The 24,783-nt window shown below is 37.3% G+C and overlaps 1 long non-coding RNA gene across 1 annotated transcript in view; it reads right to left on the bottom strand.

Moving 5' to 3' along the window:
- Positions 1 to 238: 238 nt before the first annotated feature.
- LOC144380443 (uncharacterized) overlaps positions 239 to 24,783 on the bottom strand; it is a 346,143-nt gene continuing 321,598 nt past the window's right edge. The window contains exons 7-8 of the long non-coding RNA XR_013444596.1: positions 23,866 to 24,046; positions 239 to 1,128 (exon numbers count right to left, since the gene is read on the bottom strand). This is a non-coding gene — a long non-coding RNA (uncharacterized LOC144380443). The remainder of the gene's footprint in view (positions 1,129 to 23,865; positions 24,047 to 24,783) is intronic.

Raw genomic sequence — 24,783 nt, 5'->3', positions numbered from 1 at the left:
TTTGCATGCCTGGTAATTTTAATTGGATGCTAGACCATGTGAGTTTTACCTTACTGAGTGCTGGGTATTTTTGTATTTCTATCAATAATTATCCTTGAGCTTTGTCCTGAAACACACTTACATTACTTGGAAATAGTATGATCCTTTGGGTTGTATTTGTTTCCTAGGGCTGCCACAACAAAGTACCACAAACCGGGTGGCTTAAAACAACAGAAATTTATTGTCTTACAGTTCTGGAGGCTAGAAGTTTGAAATTAAGGTGTCAGCAGGGTGGGTTCCTTCTGAGAGTTCTGAGGGTGAATCTGTTCCATGGCTCTCTCCTATCTTCTGGTGACAGCCAGCAATCCTTGGTGTTCCTTGGCTTGTAAGTGCATCACTCCAGTTCCTGCCTCCATCTTCCCATGGTGTTCTCCCATTGTGTCTCTGTCTTCTCCTCTTGGAAGGACACCAGTCATATGTGACTCATGCCCACCGCACTTCACTATGACCTGATCTTGACTCAATTAATTACACCTGTGAAGACTATTTCCAATAAGGTCACATTTGCAGATAATTGTGGTTAGTATTTGAACCTATCCTTTTAAGGGACACAATTCAACCCACAACACATGCTTAGTTTTTAAACTCAGCTGGAAAAGATCAGAGTAGTGTTTAATCTATAGTTAATATTGCCAATATTGCCTCATTCCTAAGGCAAAACCCTTTGAATATCTTGATCAGTGCTCTATGAATTAGTCATTTTACCACTTTCATGGGACCAAGAACAATTCCTAGCCCTGTTTGAGCTCTGGAGTTTTCTCTCTGTGCAGCTCTCTCTTCTATGGTATTCTGTCCTTCAAATTCTGGCCTCCCTGGACTCCTTGGACACCCAGCTCCATCTCGTCAACTCAAGGTGACTGCCAGGCTCCCCCTCTTTGCACTGTGACCTGCAGTCTCTCTCCAGACAATAAGCTGCAGCAATTGTCAGCCTCACTTCATTTGTTTCCATCTCTGAGATCATGGTCCTTTGTTGCCCAACGTCCAATAAATTGAAAATCATTGTTTCATCTGTCTTATCATTCCTTAGCTGTTTCAGATAAGAATATCAATTTGGTCTCTGTTATTCAATCTTGGGCAGAAAGAGAAGTCCTATAATACCAATTTAAAACCTAAAATATCTGGCATGACGAATATCCTAACAATTCAAACTTACTCAAGTTAAAACCAAGATTGAAAGACTATTCATATAGACACACAAACAATGGGGAGAATGCACAGCAACTAGCAACAAAGTTTTCCTCTTGCTGTTGAAATTATGTGATATTTTTATTTTCTTATTGATGGCTTGAATATTTTCCAACACTTCTGAACACATAAAAATTACCTTCATAATTATAAAATATAAATCTTTTAAAATGTGATATAGACTACCAGAAGTAAACACATATTCTCTACATGTTTGGTTTTTTGGTTTTTTGTTTTTTGTTTGCAATATTGATCATATTCTTGCTGGATTCTATTTAGCCTCTGGCATACTTACCACTCGCATAACTAGAAGGAAAAAAACTCTGAAGTCCAATGAGTACACTATGTGAGTCATCCAATTTCCTTCACACTTTCAAGTATAACAATACACAGGTAGTACTCTGTCTTGTTTTTTAAGTCTTCCTTCCAGGAAAATTGTTAACTTATATTTTAAAAAGGAAAATTATATTTATATATAAACCATATTCTCCATGACATGATTGGATTCAATTCTGATATGAAGGACTGCATGTAGGCAATATTGGTAAGAGGAATTATAATCATATTAATTATTATGAATGTTGTTTATATGTATCTTGTCAATGATTATAATAAACAAATTATGTTATTTGAAAATATTTTCTTGGTCATAACTACCATTAAGTCCAAGTCATGCCTGAAAATGTATTTTTATTTAAACATTCCTTGATTTTCATAAGATTTACATAAGAACAATCACCATATTCCTTCAGATTATTATTCAACACAGTTACTTAAGCTAACACATGACTACCTTTCACAAAATAAATTTGATGTAAAAAGAACTATGATTCATGGTTTTGTTAATATTTCTCTATTGGAGAGATTATTTGCTTGGTTGTTAGCTATATATTTTTGCATTTACCATTCTTCCATTTTAATAATTTCATTTACACATTGTCCTAACAAAATTATTAATGTTTTCTTTCACATTGATTTTTATTTTTGTGTCTCAGAAATGTTCTCACCACTGTATTATTTGTTTTTTATTCTTTTCTTTTATGTTAGAAGAACCACACATCCTCTTTCCTCCTCTGAGCATTTTTCTTTCTTTATATTTTGGCTCAAGGCCCTCCTTCTAAAGCTCATCAATCCCTGAGTTCTACCAAATGATTTATATATAAAGGTGTTTCTATAGATATTCAGTTGTAAAATATATGCACATTATTTTTTTACTGGAATAAACTTAATATTTTTATTTTTTCTTTTTTAAAATGTGGATTCATATTTTCTAAAAACAATGGAGTAATAAAGTATGTAACTTGTTGAGGCTGGCTTTTCCCACTCAGTAAAATGCTTTTGAGAATCATTCAATTGGTTTTGTGTATCAGTGGTTCATTCCTTCTTATTGCTGAGTAGTATTCCCTTATGTGGATGCACCATAGTTTGTTTATCCATTCACCTGTAGAGGGATATACTTTGGTTGTTTTCAGGCTTTGAAAAACATGAATAGAGCTGTTATAAACATTCATGTATAGGTTTTGTTTGAGCATAAGTTTTTATTTCTCCCAAGAATGTGATTTCTGAATCATATGGTAAATGTGAGTTTATAAGAAATTACCAAATTGGGGGGAGGAGCAAGATGGCAGAGGAGTAGGAGACCTGAATTTCATCTGGTCTCAGTAATTCAGCTGGATAGGGATCAAACCATTCTGAACACCTATGAACTCAACAGTCGATCAAAGAAAAGAAGAGCAGCAACTCTCTGAACAGAAAAGCAACCACTTTCTGGAAGGTAGGACGTGCGGAGAAGTGAATCCGAGGCAATATTCGGGAGGATAGACGGCAGGGGAGGGGGCCTCCGTCAGCCACTACTGGCAAGTGATAGAACAGGGGAGCACAAAATCGGAACTTTTAGAAGCCAGCTCTGCTGAGGGATGTCGCTCCAGTGGATAAGCAGGGGGTGGAACCCTCTCAGACCCTTGGGGTCACAGAAAGACCAGGGGTGCCTGAGTGCGGCAGAGCTCCCAGGTATTGGAGCAGGGAAGCCCGCTGCAGAGACGGAGCTGAGGTGCGGGCTCTCAGCTCGGGGTTGCCATAAACCGTGATCCGCGGCACAGTCGGGCCACTGCTCCTCCAGCAGGGACCCAACAAGCGGCAGATCCGGGGAGACTCCCCTTCATCTCCCGGGAGAAGCGGCGCCAGAGCACACTGCAGGGATCTGCTGGGTTTGGAGACTCCACACAGGGTTGGGTGCCAGAGATAGAAACGCTCGGTCACAGGCCAGGTGAGCACGGAGTGCGGCCAGAGACCGGGGAGATGGGAGTGATTGACTGCTTTTCTCTGGGGGCGCACTGAGGAGTGGGGCCCCGAGTTCTCGGCTCCTCCGGGGCGGAGATTGGGAGGCCGCCATTTTCACTCTCCGCGTCCAAAGCTGCACCAAAAGCTTGCAGGGAACAAAAGCTCCCGAGCGCAAACCCCAGCAGATGACTTAGCCCGGACCGACAAGGGTGGGGCAATTCCACCTCCTGCAAAGACATTTGGGAACCACGGCAACAGGCCCCTCCCCCAGAAGATCAGCGAGAACAGCCAGCCAAGACCAAGTTTACCGATCAGTGAGAACAGCAGAACTCCAGCGCTAGGGGAATACTGCATATAGAATTCATGGCTTTTTTCCCATGATTCTTTAGTCTTTAAAGTTAAGTTTTTTTAACTTTCTTTTTCTTTTTCTTTTTTGGAATTTTTCTTTTTCCATTTTTCAACCAACATCTTAGCAATCTTTTTTTTTTAAAAAATCTTTTTTATTTTTCATTTTTAGAGTCATATTCTATCCCTTCATAGTAGTTAACCTTATTTTTGGTATATATATAAAAGTTGTTCTCTCTTTAAAATTTTGGGATACAGTTTCTTCTAACAGACCAAAATATACCCTAAATCTCTAGTGTATGGCTTTGTTCTAGTCTCCTGCCTGATCACATTCTCTCCCTTTTTTTAAAAAATCCTCTTCTTTCTTTTTGCAACCAACTTCTTATCAATTCCATTTATAAACTCTTTTATAATTTTCATCTTTACAGTCATATTCCATCCCTTCATCGTATTTACCCTTATTTTTGTACATACATGTTTTTCTTTCTTTAAAATTTTGGGAGGCACTTTCTTCTAACAGACCAAAATATGCCCAAAATCTAGTGTGTGGCACTGATCTATGCACCATCCTGATCATATTTGATCATATTCTGTTTTTAGTTAGTTTGTTTGTTTTTATATTTTTCTCTTTCTTCTTTTTTTTCTTTTTTCTTTCTTTCCCTTTCTTTCCCCCAGTTTCAGGTCTCTTCTGACTTGTTTAGTGTATATTTTTCTGGGGTCGTTGTTACCCTGTTAGCATTTTGTTCTCTCATTCATCTATTCACCTATTCATCTATTCTATCCAACAAGAAGATCTAACAATTATAAATATCTATGCCCTTAACATGGGAGCAGCCAATTACATAAGCCAATTAATAACAAAAGCAAAGAAACACATCGACAACAATACAATAATAGTGGGGGACTTTAACACCCCCCTCACTGAAATGGACAGATCATCTAAGCAAAAGATCAACAAGGAAATAAAGACTTTAAATGACACACTGGACCAAATGGACTTCACAGATATATTCAGAACATTCCATCCCAGAGCAACAGAATACACATTCTTCTCTAGTGCCCATGGAACATTCTTCAGAATAGATCACATCCTAGGTCACAAATCAGGTCTCAACTGGTACCAAAAGATTGGGATCATTCCCTGCCTATTTTCAGACCACAATGCTTTGAAACTAGAACTCAATCACAAGAGGAAAGTTGGAAAGAACTCAAATACATGGAAGCTAAAGGGCATCCTAATAAAGAATGAATGGGTCAACCAGGAAATTAAAGAAGATTTTTAAAAATTCATGGAAATAAATGAAAATGAAAACACAACTGTTCAAAATCTTTGGGATGCAGCAAAGGCAGTCCTAAGAGGAAAGTATATAGCAATACAAGTCTTTCTCAAGAAACAAGAAAGGTGTCAAATACACAACCTAACTGCACACCTAAAGGAGGTGGAGAAAGAACAGCAAATAAAGCCTAAACCCAGCAGGAGAAGAGAAATAATAAAGATCAGAGCAGAAATCAATGAAATAGAAACCAAAAGAACAGTAGAACAAATCAATGAAACTAGGAGCTGGTTCTTTGAAAGAATTAACAAGATTGATAAACCCCTGGCCAGACTTATCAAAAAGAAAAGAGAAAGGACCCAAATAATTAAAATCATGAATGAAAGAGGAGAGATCACAACCAACACCAAAGAAATACAAACAATTATAAGAACATATTATGAGCAACTATATGCCAGCAAATTAGATAATCTGGAAGAAATGGATGCATTCCTAGAGATGTATCAACTACCAAAACTGAACCAGGAAGAAATAGAAAACCTGAACAGACCTATAACTACTAAGGAAATTGAAGCAGTCATCAAAAATCTCCCAAAACACAAAAGCCCAGGGCCAGATGGCTTCCCAGGGGAATTCTACCAAACATTTAAAGAAGAATTAATACCTACTCTTCTGAAACTGTTCCAAAAAATAGAAATGGAAGGAAAACTTCCAAATTCGTTTTATGAGGCCACCATTACCTTGATCCCCAAACCAGACAAAGACCCCATCAAAAAGGAGAATTACAGACCAATATCCTTGATGAACATGGATGCAAAAATTCTCACCAAAATACTAGCCAATAGGATCCAACAGTACATTAAAAGGATTATTCACCACGACCAAGTGAGATTTAGCCCTGGGCCGCAAGGTTGGTTCAACATCCGCAAATCAATCAATGTGATACAGTACATTAATCAAAGAAAGAACAAGAACCATATGATCCTCTCAATAGATGCAGAAAATGCATTTGACAAAGTACAGTATCCTTTCTTGATCAAAACTCTTCAGAGTATAGGGATGGAGGGTACATACCTCAATTTCATAAAAGCCATCTATGAAAAACCCACAGCAAATATCATTCTCAATGGGGAAAAACTGAGAGCTTTCCCTCTAAGGTCAGGAACACGGCAGGGATGTCCACTATCACCACTGCTATTCAACATAGTATTAGAAGTCCTAGCCATAGCAATCAGACAACAAAAAGAAATAAAAGCATCCAAATTGGCAAAGAAGAAGTCAAACTCTCACTCATTTTTCAGATGATATGATACTTTATGTGGAAAACCCAAAAGACGCCACCCCAAAACTGCTAGAACTCATACAGGAATTCAGTAAAGTGGCAGGATATAAAATTGATGCAGAGAAATCAGTGACATTCTTATACACCACCAACAAGACAGAAGAAAGAGAAATTAAGGAGTCGATCCCATTTACAATGGCACCCAAAACCATAAGATACCTAGGAATAAATCTAACCAAAGAGGCAAAGAATCTGTACTCAGAAAACTATAAAATACTCATGAAAGAAATGGAGGAAGACACAAAGAAATGGGAAAACGTTCCATGCTCATGGATTGGAAGAACAAATATTGTGAAGATGTCAATGCTACCTAGAGCAATCTACACATTCAATGCAATCCCTATCAAAATACCATCCACTTTTTTCAAAGAAATGGAGCAAATAATCCTAAAATTTGTATGGAACCAGAAAAGACTGTGAATAGCCAGAGGAATGTTGAGAGAGAAAAGCAAAGCTGGTGGCATCCCAATTCGAGACTTCAAGCTCTATTACAAAGCTGTCATCATCAAGACAGTATGGTACTGGCACAAAAACAGACACATAGATCAATGGAAGAGAATAGAGAGCCCAGAAATGGACCCTCAACTCTATGGTCAACTAATCTTCGACAAAGCAGGAAAGAATGTCCATTGGAATAAAGACAGTCTCTTCAACAAATGGTGTTGGGAAAATTGGACAGCCACATGCAGAAGAATGAAACTGGACCATTTCCTTACACCACACACAAAAATAGACTCAAAATGGTTGAAAGACCTCAATGTGAGACAGGAGTCCATCAAAATCCTAAAGGAGAACACAGGCAGCAACCTCTTCGACCTCAGCCACAGCAACTTCTTCCTAGAAACATCGCCAAAGGCAAGGGAAGCAAGGGCAAAAATGAACTATTGGGACTTCATCAAGATAAAAAGCTTTTGCACAGCAAAAGAAACAGTCAACAAAACCAGAAGACAACCGACAGAATGGGAGAAGATATTTGCAAATGACATATCAGATAAAGGGCTAGTATCAAAAATCTATAAAGAACTTATCAAACTCAACACCCAAAGAACAAACAAATCAAGAAATGGGCAGAAGACATGAACAGACATTTTTTCAAAGAAGACATCCAAATGGGCAACAGACACATGAAAAAGTGCTCAACATCACTCGGCATCAGGGAAATCCAAATCAAAACCTCAGTGAGATACCACCTCACACCAGTCAGAATGGCTAAAATTAACAAGTCAGGAAACGACAGATGTTGGCGAGGATGCGGAGAAAGGGGAACCCTCCTACACTGTTGGTGGGAATGCAAACTGGTGCAGCCACTCTGGAAAACAGTATGGAGCTTCCTCAAAAAGTTGAACATAAAGCTACTTTACGACCCAGCAATTGCACTACTGGGTATTTACTCCAAAGATACAAATGTAGGGATCCGAAGGGGTACGTGTACCCCGATGTTTATAGCAGCAGTGTCCACAATAGCCAAACGGTGGAAAGAGCCAAGATGTCCATCGACAGATGAATGAATAAAGAAGATGTGGTATATATATACAATGGAATATTATGCAGCCATCAAAAGGAATGAAATCTTCCCATTTGCAACGACGTGGATGGAACTAGAGGGTATTATGCTGAGTGAAATAAGTCTATCAGAGAAAGACATGTATCATATGACCTCACTGATATGAGGAATTCTTAATCTCGGGAAACAAACTGAGGGTTGCTGGAGTGTTGGGGGGTGGGAGGGATGGGGTGGCTGGGTGATAGACGTTGGGGTGGGTATGTGCTATGGTGAGCCCTGTGAATTGTGTAAGACTTTTGAATCACAGACCTGTACCTCTGAAACAAATAATACATTATATGTTAAAAAAAAAAAAGAAGATAGCAGGAGGGAAGAATGAAGGGGGGGAAATCGGAGGGGGAGATGAACCATGAGAGACTATGGACTCTGACAAAGAATCTAAGGGTTCTAGAGGGGAGGGGGGTTGGGGGATGGTTCAGCCTGGTGATGGGTATTAAAGAGGGCATGTACTGCATGGGGCACTGGGTGTTATATGCAAACAATGAATCATGGAACACTACATCAAAAACTAATGATGTAATGTATGGTGATTAACATAACATAATAAAAAGAAAAGAAAAGAAATTACCAAATCATTTTCCACAATGGCTGTACCATTCTACATTCCCACTAGTAATGTATGAGAGTTTAAGTTATTCTTCATACCTGATTGCACTATAGCACTTAGTAATGTACATATATATATTTAAAATTTTAGTTATTTTCAAAAGTTATTTAACTATTTTAAATATTTACTTATATTTAAAAATTTTAGTTATATCATGGTATAAAATTGTGGTTTTAATTTGCATTTCTCTAATGCCTAATGATGTATAACAAGTTTTCATTTATTCATTTGCCATCTGTATGTCCATTTTAATGAAGTGTCAATTGATGCTTTTGCCCATTTTAAAAATTGGGTTGTTTTCTCATATTTGAATTTTGAGACCTCTATGTATTCTTGATACAAGTCCTTTATAAAATATTAATTTGAAAATATTTTCTTCCAGACTGTAGCTTGATTTCTATTCTCCTAACAAGTGAGTTCCTCAGAGCAAAAATTTTAATTTTGAAGATGCCAATTTATCATTTTTTTCTTTTGTAAGTCATGCTTTTGGTGTCATGTTTAAGACTTCTTTCCCTAATTTTGGGTCATGGGGAAGACTTTCTCTGGAGCTGGGAACTGATCTTCCATTTCCAACCAGGTTGAAACTGGTAGTCCTAGGACTCCCCTGCCAGGGTAATGTTGACAGGGATTATCAGGGAATTAGCCTTCACATTCCCTGCCTGGAAAAGTCAGGCAACATTCTAATTCCCCTACAAGGTGCTGTAGATAGTAGAGAGCTGATTTTCCATCTCCCAGGAGGTGCTCTGATTCCCCTTCAAAGGTAACATGAACATGAACATGATGCTGGGGCTACTTAACCTCTTCTCTCCTGCATGGTGTTGAACTAGGCAGTCTGAAGCAGGGCTATTTGGTACTCTACTTCCCCTCTTCCCTCCACTTTCCTTGTATCATTGGGGCCAGTGGTGAGCTGAGAACCTACCCTATCCTACAGCAATAAAACAGGAAATAGAATAACTAAATCAATTTTGGGGAAAAAAAAATAAACTAAACCAGTGTGAAGTATTAGTTACTTTTTCACATTTGCCAGGAAGGTGTCAGCTCAGTGAAAGAGGGAGCTGAACTTCCACTCTATCTGTCTGGAATAAGGCTGTGTAGTCAGGATCCTACTTTTGCTGGGGCGATATTGGAGGGGACCAGAGGGAAGCTGAACATGGACACCCACAGGGCCTTGCTGTACATTTCAACAGGGGAATTGCTTCCTAAAAAGAAAAAGTAATAGGATCTTGAGTTCAAAATATAAGGTCCACAATGTGCAGGATACTATTGGAAGTCACCTTTCATACGAAGAACCAAGAAAATAAAAATTTGAGTGAGAAAAGAATTGGGAGATGCCAACACTAGGTGAAAAAAATGCTGGAATATCTGACAAGGATTTTAAAGAAGACTTCATAAAACTGGTTCAACAGGCAACTACAAATTTTCTGCAAACAAAATAAAAGAAGATTTCAGGGAAGAAATAGAAATTATGAAAAAAGTAGCAGATAGAAAATATAAAATTGAAAATATAATAACTGAAGAATCTTGCTGTATGGGCTTAGTAGTAGAGTGGAGAAGACAGAGGATAGAATCAGTGAACTTGAAGAGATCAATAGAATTTACTGATATGAAAAGCAGAGGGAAAATAGATTGACCTTATAGATATAATCATCAAAATCCAGTCAGGAGACTTTTGCTTTTGAGAATATGGAGTAAATGTATTTTACCTATTATTCTTGCTAAGAACAACTAAAAATACTAGATATTATATTTAAAACAAATGTAAAAATACACTGAAAATTGGAAAGAAGAAGCCAGATTGGCTAGGGGCCTAGGGATCTGAGGAACAGCAAAATGGTGAGTTCTCTGAGTTTCTTTTTGTCTTGCATCATATATCCCAGACTTGGATCTGAAGAAGCCAGCAATCAGGAAATGCCAATGGATGCAGACAAAAGAAGTCCCAGCAAAAGCCTGCTCCCTCTAACTAAAGGACCAGGAAAGGGGCAGCCTAGCAAGACAGAAACCTTTTAGACAATAACTGCTCTACTCCAGTCCAATACCACAGAAATAATTGCAACCCCATCCCCACAAACACCAGTCAAGGCTGAGTGGGAACAGAGACTTCACCTTCACCAGGCTGTAATGAGGCACTCCAACCCCCTTGCCAGAGTGGTGTCAGAGAAGGCCAAATGGCAGCTGTCATCACCACTGAGCATCAGCAGTGATAGTGGAGACCACTTGGGGGCCTGGAATTTTACGCCATCCAGTGAGAGGATCTGAGGTAACCTTCAACCCTTGGATATGAATAGAAGCCAAATTGGCAACCTAGACTTCTACTCCCACCTGTCAGTAACAAGGTGGTCACACCCCCTTTTACCTTGCCAGAGCAGTGTCAGAGAAAGCCAGCTAAAATAAGGTTTAAACAAGATTCAGAGTGTCATAACATAATACACAAAATGTCCAGATTTCCACTGAAAATCATCATACCAAGAACTGTGAAGATCTGAAACTGAATGAGAAAGGCAATGAATGGAGGCTAACAACAAGAGGATAAAAATATTAGAATTATCTGACAAAGAATTTAAAGCAGCCATCATAATAATGTTTCAATGAGAAATTATGAGCATGATTAAAACAAATTAAAAATAGCCTCAGAAAAAAACATAGTTTCAGCAAAGAAATAAATGATGTAAAAAAAACAAGCAGAAATTTTATAACTGAAAAAATGCAAATACAAAAATAAAAATCCAGTGACTGGGATAACAGCAAAATGTAGGAGACAGAGGAAACAATCAGTGAACTAAAAGAACAAACTTGAAAAAAAAAAAAGATAGAGCAGTAGAAATTATCCAATCTGAACACAAAGGAAAAATAGACTAAAAAGAAAGACTAAATGACTTGTGGAAATATAACAAAGGATCTAAATCCATGTCACTGGAGTCTCAGAATAAGAGGAGAAAGAAGGGGCTGAAAAAAATACTTCAAGAAATAATGACTAAAAATTTTCCAAATTTGGTAAAAGACATAATCCTACAGATTAAAAAAGCTGAGTTAATCCCAAAGATCTAAATAAATACACACCATACTTATTGATCAAAAGACTCAACATAGTCAAGATGCCAGTTCTCCACCAAATTGATATACATGTTTAATATAATTACCATAAAAATCTCAGCAAGATTTTTTATAGATATAGACAAGATTATTGTAAAATTTATATGGAATGGCAAAGGAGGTAGAATAAGTAAAACAACTTTGGAAAAAAGTAAACTGGTGGGAATCAGTCAACCCCATTTTCAAGAATTATTTTTTTGGCTAACTGAACATAATAATAATAATACTATAATTATTTTATAGCTACAGTAATAAACATTGCATGATACTGTTGGAGGGATAGACACATAGATCAATGGAATAGAATATACTACTCAAAAATAGACCCATATAAGTATACCAAGATGATTTTTGACAAAGGTGCAAAAGCAATTTAATGGAGGATGAAGAGCCTTTTCAACAAATAGAACTGAAATCCATAGGCAAAAAAGGGAACCTTGACCTAAACATCACAACTTATACAAAAATCAACTTAAAACAGATCATGAACACAAATGTAAGATGAAAAACTATAAAACTATTAGAAAAGAAATAGAAGATCTTTGGGATCTAGGGCTTGGCAATGAGTTCTTAGCCTTGACACCAGAAGCATGATGCATAAAAGGAATTCATAAATTGGATCTTCTCAAAATTAAAACTCTTGCTCTGTGAATGGTCCTGTTAAGAAGATGAAAACATAAGCCACAGACTGGGAGAAATATTTGCAAACCACACATGTGATAAGGAACTCGTATCTAGACTAAATAAATAATTTAAAATTTAACATCAAAAAACAAACATCCAGTTAGAAAGTGGGCAAACAACATGAAAAACATTTTACCATGTATATACAGATGGCCAAAAAGCACCTGAAAAGATGTGCTATTAGGGAAATTCAGTTTAAAGCCATATTAAGACATTATTACACACCTACCAATCATGTATAAAATTGTTGATGGGAATGTAGAATGGTATAGTTAGTCTAGAAAACAGTTGACAGTTTCTTAAGTTAAAAAAAAAAACAAACCCAAGCATACACTTACCACATGACCCAGAAATTGCACTTCTGGGCATTTATCCCAGAGAAATGAAAAATGATGTTCATGGAAACCTGTACATGAAAGTTTATAGTAACTTTATTAATAAAAGCTCCAAACAGGAAATAATCTATATATCCTAGATTGGTTAAACAAACTGTGGTATATGCATACCATGAAACAGTACTCAGCAATAAAAAGGAATGAACTGTTGATAAACACAACAACTTGGATGGGCCTTTAGAGAATTTTGCTGAGTGACAGCCAATTTTAAATGGTTACATACTGTATGATTCCATGTATATATCATTCTTGAAATGGCAAATGTATAGAAATGGAGATCAGATTATTGGTTGATAGGGATTAAGGAGGGTTGGGGCAGGAGGAAAGTCGATGTAGCTTTTAAAAGGCACATGAAGAATTCTTGTGATGTTGGAAATATTCTGCATTTTCACTATATATTGTAATAAAGTTTTGCAAATTGGTACTCTTGGAGAAACTGGGTAAATGTAAACGTGATATCTCTGCATTATTTCTTATAATTTCATGTGAATCTATAGTTATCTCAAAATAAAAAGTTTAATAGTAAAAACAAAATCCATTCTAAGAAATTTATATGAAAAATGGCCCTGTTTCTTCAACAAATAAATTACAAAGGAAAAAGAAGATGGAGAAGGAAACTATATATTTAAAGAAATTTAAGAGACATATCAGCCAACTTCAATACTTGAAACTCATTAAGATCCTGATATGAGCAAACAAACTTTAAAAATAATAAAAATAGGAAAAATTTGAATGTTTACTGTATATCAGATGATATTAATGAATTATTTTTATTTTAAGTGTGATAATGGCATAGTGGTTATGTTTAAAAATCAGTCTTTATATTTTAGAGATACACACAAATATTAATTGGTACTCTTTCAAGTGTTTGCTTCAAAATAATTTGGGTGATTAAGGTGGACAAAATTCTCAGATGGCCCCCATGAATCCCACCCCTGATGACAAGCGCTCTATAAACTCTTCCCCTTGAATATGGGTAAGACTGTGAATATGATAAGATATTGCTCCCATGATTATGTTATGCTATATGGCATAAGACCTTTTCCAGATTTAATTAAGATACCTAATAGGCTGACTTTGAGTTAATAAAAAGGAAGATTTTCCTAGTTGGGTCTGACCTAATGAGGATAGTCATGAAAAGAGACAAAAAGCAGCAGCAAATGCTTTTCTGCTGTCCTTGAAGAAGCAAATAACAATGTTGTAAACTGCTTATGCAGAGGGCCACATGCCACAGATTTGAGAGCACTCTCTAGGAGATGAGAGAAGCTGCTGGCTAATAGCCAGCAAGAAAACAGGGACTTCAGTCCTATAACCACAAGGAATTGAAATGTGCCAGCAATCACATAAGCTTGGCAGAGAGTCCCAAGCCCCACATGAGACTGTAACTCCAGGCAATACTTTGCAACTTGGTAAGACCATGAGCAGAGAAACCAGTTACACTATTCCTAGACTTCTGACTTTCTGTTAGATAATAAATTAATGTTGCTTGAAGCCTCTAAGAATGTTGATAATTTGCTATGCAGCAATAGAAAACTAATGCAGAAGAGTATAGATAAAACAAAATTGGCCGAGAGTTAGTAATAGTCGAAACTGGGTGATGAATACATGGTTTGCATTATACTGTTCTCCCTACTTTTATATGTTTTTGACATTTTCTTCAATAACCACTTTTTAACATTCTCATGGTGTTTTATAGCCTGAATATTTGACTTGTGGGAATTGGCAGAGATGGCATGATCTGTATGGTTTATTGCCTTCTTTGAGAGGGTAGAACCTGAGCCCCAATCCCCACACTTCATTAAAAAGAAGTGGACCTGGGACTTCTGGGAAAGAGGACAGAGTAGGAGGATCCTGAGCTCATCTCATCCCACTGATAGACCTAGATAACACCCACATCAGTGTAAATAACCCAGAAAAGGACCTGAAGACCAGAAGAACAGACCGTCCACATCTAAATGTAGAGAGTAGGAAGGGCAGAACAAGGTTGGGAGTCAAACTGACCCATGGGAGAGTCCTCAGGAGGGAGGGACACCACAGGTGTGGAGAGAGGAGAGGAGAGAACCTGCACCAGGCACCCTAGGCACCGGAAGCATTGGGAAGATGAATCGTCATAAAATTTGGCTTTGAAGGCCAGAAGGGCCTGACTTTGTGAGTTTTTGACAATCAGTGGGGCTTAACACCTGGAACTTTAAAAATCAGTGGGCTTGGCTCTGAGAGAGCCGGGAGGGTGAAAAGAAATGGAGTCCCTGCCCTTAAAGAGATAGCACAACAAACAGCCCCACTGAGATATAGCTTAGAAACAGCAGTTTGAAAAATATTTGGGGTGCACAGGAAGGAGATTTATTTAATAATATCAGAGTATGTGCTGGAGGCTCAGGGAACTTTGGGAGACTTCTTCAAGAACAAAAGAGCCAGTGGGTGCCATTTCCCTCCCCTGTCCCCCATTCTAGATACATAGACACCTGCAGGAATCAGCGCAGCACCAACACACTTCACTTATCTTGCTAACAGTGCGCCCTGCCCCTGTATGCTTCTGTGGATCTGCCCCATCCAACCTGGCCAGACTCAGCAGATTTCCTGGGTGGCTGCAGCTCCCCTTCTGCAGTGGACCAGCACAGATCTTGCTGGCACTGTGCTCTCCTGTGGACCTGCCCCTTCCAATATGCCCTTGACTGGAGCCCATCCAAAGTGGTACCACAAGTCTAGTAGTGTGCAAGCAGCCCCAACAAGGGTCAGCGGCACTCCAAAGTGACTCCTGCCCCTGGGATAGGGGAAGATGACCACACACACCAGTCTGACCGTAGGCCCCAGCAGTGGGCTGAGGGCAGACCTTGAGTTTGACTAAAGGCCCCACCCACCAATGAAAGTTTCTCAAGGGACAGCACAGGGAGAGCACCCTGCAGTTTGATGGGACCGCAGCTCTGGCAAAAGCCTGGTCTGACCCAACTCAAGCCCTAGGTGGCTGTAGACTGGCCCACTAACAACACTGGGCCCAAACCATGCCCACAAACAGGCAAAGAGAGCCATTGCAGACAACTGGACTGAAGGCAAATGTGGCTCAGCCACAATGGGGAACATGCAACACACTTAGGAGATACCCTTGAAGTGCCAAGTTCTGGTGGACAAGGAACATTGCACTGCAGGGCACCACAGGACCTCTTCTTCATAAGGCTACTACTTTCAAGAGCAGGATATGTAGCTGATATTACTAACAAACAGAAACAGACACAGAGATTTAGACAAAATGAGGAGATGGAGGAATATGTCCCAAATGAAAGAACAGGACAAAATCACAGCAAGAGACCTAAACAAAACAGAGATAAGTAATATACCTAATAGAGAATTTAAAGTAACGGTCATAAAGATACTCACTGGACTTGAGAAGAATGGAGGATCTCAGTGAGGCCATCAACAAAGATATAGAAAACATAAAAAACCAATCAGAGAAGAAGAACTCAATGATTGATATGAAAAATACACTGGAGGGAGACTAGGTAGACTAGAAGAAGCAGAAGAATGGATCAGTGACTTGGAGGGCCAAGTAATAGAAAGCAATCAAGCTGAACAGAAAAAAATAAAATATGAAAATAAACTTAGGGAACTCAGTAACACCATCAAGCATAATAACATTTGCATTATAGGGATCCCAGAAGAAGAGAGAGAAAAGGGGGCAGAAAATTTATTTGAAAAAATAATAGCTGAAAACTTTCCAAATCTGGGGAAGGAAACAGAAATTTAGATTCAGGAGGCACAGAGAGCCTCCAACAAAATCAACCCAAGGAGGATACCAAGAAAAATAGTAATTAAAATGGCAAAAAGTACTGATAAAGAGAGCAATTTAAAAGCAACAAGTGAAAAGAAGACAGTTACATACAAGGGACGCCATAAGGCTATCAGCTGATTTTTCAGCAGAAACTTTGTAGGCCAAAAGGAGTGACATGATATAGTCAAAGTGCTGAAAGAAAAAAAATACTGCAACCAAGAATACCCTATTCAGCAAGGCTATCATTCAGAATAGGAGAGATAAAGAGTTTCCCAGACAAACAAAAGTAAAGGAATTCATCACTACCAAGCCAACCTTACAAGAAATGTTAAAGGGGACTCTGTGAGTGGAAAGGAAAGACCATAAACAGGAGTAAAAAAAGTAGAAAGCACAAAAGGAGTAAAATTAAGTATATCTGTACAAACCAGTCAAGGGATTCATGAAATAAAAGGGTGTAAAGTATGACACCATATACCTAAAACATGGTGGGGGGTATGAGTAAAAATTCAGTGCTTTAAGATGGGTTCAAACTTAAGCGACCATCACCTTAATATAGACTGCTATGAGCATAAGATGTGAATATATAAACCTAGTGGTAAATGTAAATCAAAAACCAGTAATAGATATGCAAAAAATTATGAGAAAGGAATCCAAGTATACCACTAAAGAAAGCCAGCAAATCGTGAGAGAAGAGAGCAAGAGAAAAAAGGAATGGAGAATAACTACAAAAACAACCACAAAACAAGGAACAAGATGGCTATAAGTACACACCTATCAATAATTACTTTGAAAATAAATGGAGTAAACACTCCAATCAAAAAACATAAGGTGACAGAATGGATAAATAAACAAGACCTATCTATATGTTGCCTATAAGAGACTCATTTCAGACCTAAAGACACATGCAGATTGAAAATGAAAGGATGAAAAAGTATTTATGCAAATGGAAGTAAAAAGAAAACTAGGGTAGCAATACTTATATAGGACAAAATAAACTTAAAAAAAAGGCTGTTAGAAGAGACAAAGAAGGACACTATATGATCATAAAGGGAACATCCAACAAGAACATATAACAATTGTAAATATTTGTGCATTCAACATGGGAGCACTCAAATACATAAAGCAGATAATAACAAGCATAAAGGAAGTAATCAATAGTAATGCAATAATATTAGGGGACTTTAATACCCCACTTACATCAAAGGATACATCATCCAAATGGAAAATCAACAAGGAGGGGCACCTGGGTGGTTCAGTTGGTTAAGCCTCTGATTCTTGATTTCAGCTCAGGTCATATCTCAGAGTCCTGAGATCGAGCCCCACATCAGGCTCCACGCTCAACAAGGAGCCTGCTTGAGATTTTCTTCCTCTGCCCCTCCCCCTACTCTCTCTCTCTTTCTGTCTCTCAAATAAATAAATAAATAAATAAATAAAATCTTTTAAAAAATCAACAAGGAAACAGTGGCTTTCAATGAAACATTGGACCAGATAGATCTAACAGATATATTTAGAACATTCCATCCTAAAATAGCAGAATACATATTTTTTTCAAGTTCACATGGAACATTCTTCAGAATAAACCATATGTTAGCCCACAAAACAAGTGTCAACAAATTAAAAAGGATTGAAGTCAGGGGTGCCTGGGTGGCTCAGTCAGTTAAGCATCTGCCTTTGGCTCAGATCATGATCCCAGGATCCTGGAATCAAGCCCCACATCGGGCTCCCTACTCAGTGGGGAGCTTACTTCTCCATCTCCCTTTGCCTGCCACTCCTCCTGCTTGTGTTCTCTCTCTCTTTCTTTCTCTCTCTCTGTCAAGTAAATAAATAAAATTTTTTAAAAAAGATTGAAGTCATTCCATGCATCTTTTCTGACCACAATGCTATGAAGCTAGAAATCAGCTACAAGAAAAAATTTGGAAAATACACAAACACATGGAAGTTAAATAACATTCTAGTAAATAATGCGTGGATCAACCAAGAAATCACAGAGGAAATAAAAAAAATACATGGAGACAAATGAAAATGAAAAAACAATGGTCCAAAAATCACTGGGATGTAGCAAAAGCTGTTCTCAGAGGGAAGTTTATAGAAATACAGGCTTACCTCCAGAAGCAAGAAAAGTCCCAAATAACAACCTAAGCTTACACTTCTAAAGAGCTAGAAAAAGAAGAACAAACAAAACCCCAAACCAGTAGAAGGAAGGAAATAATAAAGATTAGAGCAAAAATAAATGAAATAGAAACTAAAAAATAATAGAATAGATCAATGAAACCAGGAGCTGGTTCTTTGAAAAAAATCAATTACATTGATAAAGCTTTAGCCAGATTCATCGAAAGAAGGAGAGAGAGAGAGGACTCAAACAAAATCAGAAGTGTCAGAAGAGAAATAACAACCAACACCAGAGAAATACAAAGGACTATAAAAGAATATTATGAGAAATTATGTCAAAAAATTGGACAACCTAGAAGAAATGGATAAATTCCTAGAAACACATAACCTACCAAAACTGAGGCAGAAAGAAATAGAAAATTTGAACAGTCTGATTATCAGCAATGAAATGGAATCAGTAATCAAAAAACTGCCAACAAAGTACAGGACCAGATAGCTTCACAGGTGAATTCTACCAAACATTTGCAGAAGAGTTAATACTCATTCTTGTCAAACTATTCCAAAAAATAGAAGAGGAAAGAAAGCTTCCAAATTCAACTGATGAGGCCAGGATTACCCTGATACTAAAACCAGATAAAGATAGTACAAAGAAGAGAACTACAGGCCAATATCTCTAATGAACATAGACAGAAAATCCCAACAAAAAATTAGCAAGCCAAATCTATCAATACATTAAAAAAATCATTCACCAAAATCAAGTGGGATTTATTCCTGGGCTGCAAGGATGGTTCAGTTTTTACAAATCAATCAATGTGATATATCATATCAATAAGAGAAAGGATACAAACCATATGATCATTTCCGTAGAAGCAGAAAAAGCATGTGACAAAGTAAAACATCCATTCATGATAAAAATCTACCCTCAGCAAAGTAAGTTTAGGGGGAACATATCTCAACATAATAAAAGCCATATATGGAAAACCCACTGCTAACATCATTCTCAATGGTGAAAAACTGAGAGCTTTTCTCCTAAGATCAGGAACAAAAAAAGGATGTCCAATCTCACCACTTCTTTCAACACATTACTGGAAGTCCTAGCCACAGCAATCAGACAAGAAAAAGAAATAAAAGGCATCCAAATTGGTAAGGAAGAAGTAAAACTTTCCTTATTTGCAGATGACATGATATTATATATAGAAAACCCTAAAGACTCCACCAAAAAGCTACTAGAATTGATAAATGTATTCAGTAAGTTCTCAGGATACAAAATCAATATGCAGAAATTTGTTGCATTTCTATACACTAATAATAAAATAGCACAAGGAAAAATTAAGAATACAATCTCATTTACAATTGCACCAAAAATAGTAAGATACCTAGGAATAAACTTAACCAAGGAGGTGAAAGACCTGTACTCTAAAAACTATAAAGCGCTGATGAAAGAAATTGAAGAGGACACAAATAAATGGAAGGATATTCCATGCTCATGGATTGGAAGAACAAATATTTTCAAAATATCTATACTACCCAAAGCAATCTACACACTTATTGCAAGTCCTATCAAAATACCAACAGCATTTTTCACAAAACTAGAACAAATGATCCTAAAACATGTATGGAACCACAGAAGACCCCAAATATACAAAGAAATCTTGAAAAAAGAACAAAACTGGAGGTATCACAATTCCAGATTTCAAGATGTACTACAAAGCTGTAGTAATCAAAACAGTATGGCACTAGCACAAAAATAAACACATAGATCAATAGGACAGAATAGAAAATCCAGAAATAAACCCACAATTATATGGTCAATTAATCTTCAACACAGCAAGAAAGAATATCCAATGGGAAAAAGTCTCTTCAACAAACGGTATTGGGAAAACTGGACAACTACATGCAAAAGAATGAAACTGGATCAGTTTCTTACACCATACACAAAAATAAACTCAAAATGGATTAAAGACCTAAACATGAGACCTGAAACCATAAAAATCATAGAGAGCACAGGCAGTAATTTCTCTGATATTGGCTCTAACAACCTTTTTCTAGATATGTTTCCAGAGGCAAGGGAAACAAAAGCAAAAATAAACTATTGGGACTATATCAAAATAAAGACTTCCTGCACAGCAAAGGAAACAACCAACAAAACTAAAAGGCAACCTATGGAATGGGAGAAGATATTTGCAAATGACATATCCAATAAAGGGTTAGTATCCAAAATATATAAAAAACTTAGACAACTCAACACACCAAAAAACCCCCAAAACAATCCAATTAAAAATGAACAGAAGACATGAACAGACATTTCTCCAAAGAAGGCATCCAGATGGCCAACAGACACATGAAAAGATGCTCAACATAATTCATCATCAGGGAAATGCAAATCAAAACTGCGATGAGATATCATCTCACACCTGTCAGAATGGCTAAAATCAACAACACAAGAAACAACAAGTGTTGATGAGGATGAGGAGAAAAAGGAATCCTTGTGCACTGTTGGAGGGAATGCAAACTGGTGTAGCCATTCTGAAAAACGGTATGGAGTTTCCTCAAAAAAATGGAAATATATCTACCATATGATCCATTAGTTCCACTACTGGGTATTTATCCAAAGAATATGAAAACACTAATTCAAAAAAATATATGCACCCCTATGTTTATTGCAGCATTATTTCCAAAGTCAAATTAGGGAAGCAGCCCAATTGTCCATTGATAAATAAAGAAGAGGTGATATATATATGTATCATATATATTACATACATATATGATATATATATAAAATGGAATAATATTCAGTCATAAAAAGGATGAGATCTTGCCGTTTGTGACAACATGGATGGGTCTAGAGGGTATTAAGCTAAGTGAAATAAGTCAGAAAGAGAAAGACAAATGCCGTATGATTTTACTTATATGTGGAATCTAAAAAACAAAACAAATGACTAAACAAGCACAAAGCAGAAACAGACCCATAAACACAGAGCACAAACTGATGGTTGCCAGAGGGGAGGATTGGGGGGTGGGTGGGCAAAATGGGTGAAAGGGAGTGGTAGATACTGTCTTCCATTTATGAAATGAATAATTCCCAGTAATAAAAGGTACAGCATAGGGAATATGGTTAATGATACTGTAATAACATTGTATGGTGACGGATGGTAGCTACATTTGTGATGAGCACGGCATAATGTATAAACTTGTTGAATCACTATGTTGTACACTTGAAACTAATGTGACATTGTGTGTCAACTATACTTCAATTAAAAAAAGAAGCAAACCTGGTGTTCTCAGCTAAAACTCATCTTGCCTGCTGCCTTGTTGGTCATTCTTTAGCTCTTTTCCAGCCTACAGTAACTGTAAAGTTTTGATATGGGAGGGTAAGTGTGTACATGTGTATATATGAGTATGGGCATATGTGTGTGTATATGTGTATGTATGAAACTGATGAATAAACCAGTAAAATAAAAAACTTAACAAAGTAGAAATAGAAATTGTTTTTAACTTCAGGCATTGTTTAGATAGTTAAAATTCCAGAACTCTACCTATAAATCTATAAACTCACCTCTTTATAGGTATCAAAGTTAGCTGGTGGAAGAAAAATGGAAAAAGGGATCAGTACCTTAGTTGGGTCTACCAGTATGTCAAACATGAAACTTGAGGCCACCTTAAACTTTGCTTCCTCCTCTTATAAAGTATTACCTGTGCTAAATATTAAAGTTAGTTAGCAACCTTCCATTTTTCCTTATATAAGATAGGACCAAAACTTCCTGCTTATCTACCTTATCATTTTTTTGTGTGTGTATATTTACAACCACCAGAAAGTGAAATGCCACATCTATTCCTCCTTAAAATAGCAGAATTATCCAAGAATTACACTAGAATTTATATCACAAAGTGACAGAGATCAAATTGCTTTCTAAAAAAGTCAATTCATGGAAACAGAGAAAAATAGAATCTATTCTAAGCAAGTATTCTTTCTCCAATAATTGCACCAAGAAGTTAAACATTTTCCATTATAGAGAATGCACTACCTCTTCCCTGAGCAGCAGCAGTGGAAGTGGCTCGGGGCCCTTTCACTTCCCCCCAAACATTTATCACTTTTCCTCTATTCATTGATATGGGCAAATGATATTTTCACAATCTTATATAAATTGCTATGCAAAAGTAGCTTCCAATCTAATTCCTTAGGATCCACTTGTGACTAGAGTGCCATCTCTAAATCTCTTCTAGGTGAAAATTATGGAGTTGTCATTATTCTTAAGAAAGCATACTGGGTCTCAGTAAGAAAGAGTACTAGGTCTCATCCAGTTTGACTATTAGAATACATATTCTGACACTGAGCCAAAGTTTATTTCACTCTTAATTCTGCCCCTAGTCCTAGTTTTCTACCCATATCAGGACTGCTGGGAACAAATAAACTGACTTTCTGCCCCCCAAAATCTTGACATATCTAAAGTTCAACTCTCATGTGTGTTTCAAAGAATTTTAAGTGTCCCTGAGAAGTCTGCAAGAAATGGCAAGTTTGGGCAGAGGTTACTTATTTATTGCCTAATTGGTTTAAGGTTGGGCCACACTTCTTGTAACCATTCCCCACAAAAATGAAGCTCCCAATGGGGCTGGGAACAATTAAGTTAATAATATAAACTTCTGAGAGAATCATCCATTGCAGCAAGAAAATCGAAAATGCAATGCTCCAGGGGCCAGATTCATGTTAAAAACACAGATCATGAAGCTGTGAACAACTCTACAAACATGTTAAGGAGAGTAAGGTTAATCTCCTTGGAGGACTATTAAGGTAGTTGTTTGAAGGTAATATATGACTATGACAAAACCCCTCAGAAATCGATGGAAAAAACGATCATCAGTTCAGGACTACAGTGAAGCTATAAATATTTTATAACATCATGCTGAGTCCAAAAAAATTTCTTGGATTTCCAGTATCCAGCCTCCCTTCTTATGTAACTTCCTCCACATGAATGTTCAGACATTTTGTAAATGGCTGATACATTCAAAACAGGCAGCAAAAGGAACTGAAAACCAGGACTCTACCAACACACACAAATAAGAAAAAGATGGTTTAAACTTCAATTTTTACCTGTGTGAACCTGCCTGTATTGATACCAGTGAGCATCAAAAAGAAAAGCAATTTAGGCAAAAAGAAAGTGAAGGAAAACCAAAAATCCAAAAACTTTACCTTGAAACAATCACTGACTTGCCTTTCACCTCCTGTGAAGGAGCCTAAAGTCAGGAATCTCTTCCAGATCTGAGAGCTCATTTGTTTTCATTAAATTTGCAATTTTTGAAAAGGACCATCTTGCTTGGTACAAAGGCCCAGGGAGTGTGGAAGTCCCCAGATGACATTTAATGATCCTCTCCTATTTGTAGACAAAAAAAAAAAAAAAAAAAAAAAGAATTAAACTTGTACTTCAGGCAAGTGTCTCTCTAAATTGCAAATCATTCCCACACTAAGGACAGCTTAGGCATAAAAAAGAAAGAATGCTTTAGAGTAGATATAAATTAAATTATGTTTAAGAATATTTCATCTTTCTCAAACATTTACTGAGCACCTACCATGAATTAAGTGCTATGGTAGTACTAAATATATAAAGTCACAATTCATACCATTAAAGGGCTCACAGCATAGAAGAGGCAGATGTAAATTAGTTCTTATAATACACCAAGAGAGTTTTTAGAGACTGATGAAACATAAAGTGTTATGAGAACACAGAAGACATGATGCTTGGAGGATGGCATCACAGAAGTGATGTTGTTGCAGAATCTTGACAAATGGTTACAAGTTGGCCAGGATAAGAGAAGACATTCCATGTAAAAAGAAGAGATTTGTAAAGGGCACAGCAGTCTGAAATAAAATAATGTGCTCAGGAAATATAACATGTGGTTTTGTCTGACGGGATATATAAGATACACAAGCGGAAGGAGGCATAAGATACAAGCAAGAAGAGAGAAGGCACAGGAGAAGATTGAGGCTTTCTCCAGAAACAGACCCATAAACACAGAGAACAAATTGATGATTGCCAGAAGGGCCAGGGGTGGGGGTGGGGGATTGGCACAATGAGTGAAGAGGAGTGGGAGGGGCATCCTTCCAGTTACG

Source organism: Halichoerus grypus, chromosome X, assembly GCF_964656455.1.
Source record: "Halichoerus grypus chromosome X, mHalGry1.hap1.1, whole genome shotgun sequence".
NCBI lineage: Eukaryota > Metazoa > Chordata > Mammalia > Carnivora > Phocidae > Halichoerus > Halichoerus grypus.
This window is presented reverse-complemented; position numbering and strand designations above follow the sequence as displayed.